Here is a 7404-nt window from a genome sequence, read left to right as displayed (position 1 = left end):
AAGTGCTCCTGGACTACCCCAGTGATGGCCATGAGGTCCTACCACCAGTGATTCTCCGAAAGCATTCTAGACATAGCTTCCCTTACCAAATTCATGCTGCCTTTCTCTAAACAGTTTGTGATTATTCAAATGCTCACTGGGCCTCCTTTTACTTTACACTCCACTGACTTAACTGATTGCTGAAGGATGTAACAGGACTTGCATGGTTCCATGGCCCAATGCCTTCCTTGATGCAGTAAAGTCACATGCGGTCTTGATGGGGCCCCTGGGTCTTGAGGGTGCTTCAGTGTCGCCCTCCTCCTTGCTTACCAGTGGGGCGGCCCTTCGGGAGGAGGGTAAAGTAGGCCAGGGATTGGCCTGCTGTTCTTCTCTGTCTCAGTGCCTTTCCTAACTCTTCTGGTTCAGGACAGCAGCCCAGCCTCCAGGCCCACTGATGGACCCGTTAATGAAGGGGCCCTGTGGGAGTCAGATGGCACAAACCATTCTATGGAAAGCAAAGTCGTCTCTCTCCTTCGGCATCCAGCCCCTTCAGACATGGCCAACGAAAGACCCTGAACTAGAGTCCCAGGTCAACCTGTAAGTAAGTAAAAGAAGCATCATCTCAGTTTGGGCTTATGTTCACTATAGCTTGAAATCCCTTAATGTTTAGGAAGAATAGACTTTTTACTTTTGGGGGGATAGTGGGGAGGGAGAGAGGAGTGGATGTTTGGTTGGGAGACTGCATTTCTGTTCTTATTTGTGTATTTAGTAATATTCATTGAGCACCTACTCCATCCAGGTCCTGTGTCAGACATTATGAGCAAAATAGATTCAGTTCTTGTCATCAGTGGGCTTGCAGCGTATGGGACAGACAGCCGTTAGTCAAATAATCACACAAATAAATACTAACAAATTGTAATAAGCTCTATGAAATGTGCTGCCTTGATTCAATAAACATTTACAGGATGCCTTCTATGTGTCAGCAACCTACTGGAGATATTAGAGAATAAGACATTTTACCTACCTTTGAATATAAATAATATATGGAAGCAAAAACATTCCAATGTAATACAAAATAAATTTTAATACCTAGAATAGACAATACATCAGTAGACTCTAAGGCCTATAGGGTGGTAACTGTGTGTGTGTATATATATATATATATATATATATATATTTAATACTTACTCCTGAATCCCCAGGCCTTTGTTATGGTGTATGATAATACTCGGATAAATGAATAAGTAAATGAATAAAGATGATACTACAAGAGAGGGGTGCTTAGCTTTCCAGGGGGAATCAAAGGCAGCCAGATGCAACAACATGATTGACTTCAAAACAAAAGAGATGCTTCATCAGTTCAATGCAACGGATATTTGTATGCTTACTTACTGTACCCAGTGCTTTTGTGAAGCGAGTTCCTAGATGGGGACATGGATCACCAATGGGACTTTAAAAATCATTTATGCCTGAGACCTGCCCCTTGAGATTCTGATTCAGTGGATCTGAAGTGGATGAAGGAAGATACTTTGTCCTCAAGGAACTCCCTACTTAACCAGGGAGACAGACAAGTCACCAGGTCACAACAGTGATGCTGGAGAAGCAGCGTGAATAACGTACTAAATGAAACCATCACCTGCTGGAGGACAGGGAAGAGAAGGGGTAACAGTTGAACTTGGCCTTGTAGAATGAGCACTGATCAGGCAAGAGAGAGGGAAGAAGACTTCTTTAAACCGAGGATGCCACAAAGCAAAGGCTCACATGCATGAGGCTGTGTTGATAGACAGTAAACCAATAGTTCTTAACCCGGGCTGCATGTGCAAATTACCCAGGGTAGCTTTAAAAACAGAAGTCCCCCCTGCCCCTCCAAAATTCTGAGGTCTAGGGTGGGACACAAGAACTCGCATTTTTACAAAGCTCCCCAGATGATTCTCACGTGTAGTAGACGTTAAGAAACGCTGCTTTTAAGGAATGTAACCACAAATAAGTGAACACAAAAGAATTATGAAGCACCTTATATGCCTAACTCAGGGGCACCATTGACAGCTTTCATGCACTGAAGAAGTGATGTAGTTTGGAATGTAAACGGGTCACATTGTTCAGATAAAATCGTGATGGTCAGTTCTGTGGTGGATTCTTAAGGAAAACTAGTGAAGCCAGGAGTCACTGTTGGCTTTTCAGAGCTTCCGCACCTTCCAGAAACTGCCTCTCAGGTGAATAAGATAATTGAATGTCTCCTTGATCTGAAATGGTAATTTCAAATTTCAGGGGATACTGAATTATCTGAGCAAGATGGACACGGTAGTCTCGCGGGTCCTCGGTGGCCCCAGTGCACTGCAGAGGAAGGGAGGCAACCCAGGGCATCAGCTCCAAAGGTGGGGTGGGTGGATTGCCTGTCTTCCCTCTTTATCACTAATTAGGAGAAGGAATTTGTGTCTGGGGGGCTTGGACGTAACTCCAGGACCCTCAGTGCTGCAGCTCGGGGCAAGGGTTAAAGTCTCCGCAGGGGAGCTTGTCTCCGCAGTGGAACTTGCACGCGCTGCCCCCTTTCCAGACTGCAAGGGCCACGGTGCACCGCGCGGATGACTTGCAACAGGGGCGGGCAGGACCACTGGAGAGCCTATGAGCACAGCGGAAGCATCCCGAGGGGCCGCCTTCCGGCTCTATTGGTGAATCCGATTAGGGGTGGGACCAAGCCATGGTGATTGGCGGCCGGAGGGACGGCAAAGCTGCCACGCGCATGGTGGTAGGGGCTGCGGGACTGCGGCTGCTGCCGGGTAGGACCAGGTAGTGTGCACACTTCCGTCCTTAGGAAGGAGCCCAGCAGCAGATTCTGGACTTGAGTGGCCTCACCCGCTGATGTCATCCAGCTACATGTAGGAATGGGTGGAGTCAGGCCTTGCTCTGGACCCCAGATTTGGGGGCCGGACTGGAAACCAAATTCCAAGCAGCCAGAGATTGGGTTCCCTGGAAAGATGTGTCTTTAAGAACCACTACCATTTTGTGGGCTGCCTATTCATTAATTCATTCATTGAACAAATATTTATCGATCACCTGTGTACCAGGCACCTTGCCCAAGCATCCTAAATGCATTTTCTCATTTGTTCACAAAACCCCAATGAGATAGGTGCTGTTATCTCCACTTTACAGGTAAGGGTGCGGAGGCCCAGCCTTTTCCGGGACGCACAGTTTGGAAGTGACAGAACAAGGACTGGACTTCGGTCTGTCTGGTCCAGTGCCCATCTCTTAACCTCAGCGCACTCAGGCGTGCAATCAGGAGAAAATTATTTATGGGATGGCAGCGTCCACAGGGCTTCTCGGTGCTGTCCAGTGAAGTATATAACAGCAGTCCAGTGCTGAACACCAATGAAGTTGACCAAGCACCGAGTAAGGTCTTACAGTAGATACCACAGTACCACAAAGACGTACTTTGAAGTTGGTGCTTCTTAGGGAGTGGTGGGCAATGAACCTGTGAAGGGAGACAGAAATCAACCCATTGGGGAGTGGGAGCCATTGGTCTTGACTCTGTAAACGAGGCCTTAGCATGCTCAGATTTGAAAGTTGGAAAGATAATTGGCGTCAGTAGGCAACTGGATTTCAGTAGGATGAGGCTGGTGGCAGGGAGACCTATCAGAGCAGAAGATATGAAGGTTAAGAGTTCTGATGAGCAACAGGAATGATGGGATTGATTTGGGAAGTGTTTTGAGAAAGATTAGAATGGATCTGGTAAGCGTATGGGTTGTGGGGTGAGGAAGTGAGGCTCAGAGCTTCAACTCAGGGGGCTGAGTAGTTGGTGTTGTCATTAATAAGAGGGCACTGAGATGGGAAAGCACGAAATATAAGATAGAATAAAGCAAAGGTCATGTAGAAAATGACATCAGGGGCCAGGCGCGGTAGCTCATGCCCTTAATCCCAGCAATTTGAGAGGCCAAGGTGGGTAGATCACCTGAGGTCAGGAGTTTGAGACCAGGCTGGCCAACAAGGTGAAACCCCGTCTCTACTAAAAATACAAAAAATCAGCCAGGTGGGGTGACACGTGCCTGTAATCCCAGCTGCTTGGGAGGCTGAGGCAGGAGAATCACTTTAGCCCAGGAGGTGGAGGTTGCAGTGAGCTGAGATTACATCACAGCCCTCCAGCCTGGGCAGCAGAGTAAGACTCTGTCTCAAAAAAAAAAAAAAAAAAATTGCAGTCACGGCTGAAGAAGGGTACAGTAACATCTTTGGGAACAGGAGGCACTTAGGAAAGTCTTCTTGGAGAGAAGGTCAAATGGACCTTGAGAAAGGAGTAGACCTTTCTTCTTTCCTTTTTTTTTTTTTTTTTTTTTTTTTTGCATCAATTTTAATAGGCAGGGATTGGGGAGGAGAGGATTCTAGATGGCGAGATTGACTTGGCAAAGGCACAAAGCAGGGACACTCTTTCAGCACGCTTTTGAGAAATAACAGCTGTCCTAGTTTGCCTCTTGTGTGGTGAAGTAGTGAAAGTCTGGAAAGTCAAATTGAGGGACATATTGTGCAAGATGTTGTACTGAATCCTGGGGTCGTTGGGAGGTGCTGAATGGCTTTGGAGATAGGCAAGTGGTGGTTTGATGTCTGCTTTAGAAAATTAGTTTCACTGTTGTGTATACTGAAGAGCCCAGTTACGGGCTGGACTAGTGAGGGGCTTGTTGGTTGTAAGTGACAGGAACCCAACTCAAATTAGCTTAGGCCAAAAAGAGAATGTATGAGTTCATGGAACCCAAACTAAGAAAAGAGACAGATCTGGCTTCAGGGCTGATTAGATCCAGGGCCTCAATGCTGTCAAGTCAGATCGTTATCTTCTATTCCTTCACCTCCTATTCTCTCTTTCCCCATGCTTCTTGCTGCCTGCCAGTCTCCCTGTCTCTGACTGTCCATAGTTTACTTTTTGATCTTTTGAGCAAAGTTGCCATATGTTTGAGTTTGTCACCAAGGCATTATACAAATATTAGGCAATTTTGTTATTTCGATATGTTTTTAATTTTATTTTTTATTATTTTTAGTTTTTGTGGGTACATAGTAGGTGTATATATTTATGAGATACCTGAGATATTTTGATACAGTTATGCAATGTGGTATAATCACATCAGAGTAATTGGGGTATCCCTCGCCTTAAGCATTTATTCTTTGTGTTACAAATAACCCAGTTATACTCTTTTAGTTATTTAAAAATGTATGATTAAATTATTTTTTACTACAGTCACCTTGTTGTGGTAGCAAATACTAGGTCTTACTCATCCTTTGCATTTTTTTTGTACTCAGTAATTAACGCTTCCCACTAGCCCCTGTCCCCTACTACCCTTCCCAATCTCTGGTAGCCCTCCTCATACTCTCTATCTCCGTGAGTTCAATTATTTTAATATTTAGTTCCACAAATAAGTGAAAACGTGCGAAGTTTGTATTTAGACCCTTTTTAATAGCTTTCAAAAGCTTTGAAATACCTAGTTTGTTCCTAAGTGTAGGGCTACTGTGTTTTAAAACAAGTGCCAGAAAGTAGCTTTTAGTTTACTGTTAGGAGGAATTCTGTTCCCCTGCCCTTATGTTTCCGTAAGAAACTTCTGCTTTACTCCCATGGAAGAGAGAGGTTGGAAGGAAGGGCGGCTGACTCGTCCCCTGCCCCCTTTCCTCTCTCCCTTTTGGGATCTGGTTGCCCACAGAGCTTGTATGTTACCTCGCCTCCTGTTACTATGTGGGTAGGCCTGGGGGCCCATCTGTTTCCATTCCCCTGTTGGAACTTGACAGTCCTGAAACTATTTCCCTTGCAGCCGACCTGGCAGGTGTCTGCCTCTCTGCAGATCAGACTGTCCCACAGGAGGGTTGCCCCAGGGTCTAAACTTGTGGGAAGTAGTAGGAAGCTCGTTTGGCTTTTGGACTCAGCTTTGTTTGCCAATGAAACACTGACCACTGACAGCAAGGAAATTTCTTATTTTCTGTTTCTTTTTTCTTTTTTTTTTTTTTTTTTTGAGACGGAGTCTCGCTCTGCCGCCCAGGCTGGAGTGCAGTGGCCGGATCTCAGCTCACTGCAAGCTCCGCCTCCCGGGTTTACGCCATTCTCCTGCCTCAGCCTCCCGAGGAGCTGGGACTACAGGCGCCCGCCACCTCACCCGGCTAGTTTTTCGTATTTTTTTTTAGTAGAGACGGGGTTTCACCGTGTTAGCCAGGATGGTCTCGATCTCCTGACCTTGTGATCCGCCCGTCTCGGCCTCCCACAGTGCTGGGATTACAGGCTTGAGCCACCGCGCCCGGCCTTCTTTTTTCTTTTCTTTTTTTTTTTTCTTTTTTTTGAGACAGGGTCTCACTCCATTGTCCAAGCTGGAGTGCAGTGGTGTGATCTCAGTTCACTGCAACCTCCACTTCCTGGGCTCAGGTGATCCTCCCACCTCAGCCTCCTGAGTAGCTAGGACCACAGGTGCGTGCCACCATGCCCAGTTAATGTTTTTGTATTTTTGATAGAGACATGGTTTCGCCATGTTGCCCGGGCTGGTCTTGAACTCATGAACTCAAAGAGATCTGCCTGCCTCAGCCTCCCAAAGTGCTTGGATTACAGGAATGAGCCACTGCACCTGGCCAGTATTTTGTTTTGCATTTGCCTGACTCCTGTCACTAATTCCCAACTAATTTCATAAAGACAAGAAAGGGTTGGTTTATTAATAAGTTCCCAAAGCTCCAACAACTACAAGACAGGTGAGGATTTTTGGGCTGGAGCTGGGTTTTCTTTTTTATTCCCTTTTTCTTCCTTGTCTTAATAGAGTACCTGGCATGTAGAAAGTGCTTACTATTTGTTGCGTGTAAGTTAAGGGTACTAGAGTAGAGATGCCAGTTAGAAGACCTCAGCAGTGGTGAAGGTCTGAGCTAAATTAAAGAAAGTAAAAATGGAAAAGGAAGAAGGGACAAGAAACTATGACAGGGTGGAATTCTACAAGTATTCTCATGTGCAAAATGGCATATACAAGATTATGGTCCGGGTGCAGTGGCTCACACCTGTAATCTCAGCACTTTGGGAGGCTGAGGTGGGTGGATCACTTGAGCCCAGGAGTTCAAGACCAGCCTGGGCAACATGATGAAACCCCATCTCTACCAAAGATACAGGAAAATTAGCCAGGCATGGTGGTGTGTGCCTGTGGTCTCAGCTACCTGGGAGGCTGAGGTGGGAGGATCACCTGAGCCTGGGAAGTTGAGGCTGCAATGAGCCATGATTGTGTCACTGCACTTCTGCCTGGGTGATAGAGTGAGAACTTGTCTTAAAAAATATATAAAAATTTAAAAAAAAGATTATGCATTGCAGCATCATTAGTAATAGAAAAGGTTGAAAACCTTTTAACTAGGGGCTTGGTTAAGTAAAAGATGGTATGTCTACTCAATATAAGAAGAAATACAAGAGGACAGGTGTGGTGGTTCATGCCTGTAATC

The sequence above is a fragment of the Piliocolobus tephrosceles genome, chromosome 14, assembly GCF_002776525.5.
Source record: "Piliocolobus tephrosceles isolate RC106 chromosome 14, ASM277652v3, whole genome shotgun sequence".
NCBI lineage: Eukaryota > Metazoa > Chordata > Mammalia > Primates > Cercopithecidae > Piliocolobus > Piliocolobus tephrosceles.
The sequence above is the reverse complement of the archived record's forward strand: the minus strand, read 5'-3'. Positions refer to the sequence as shown.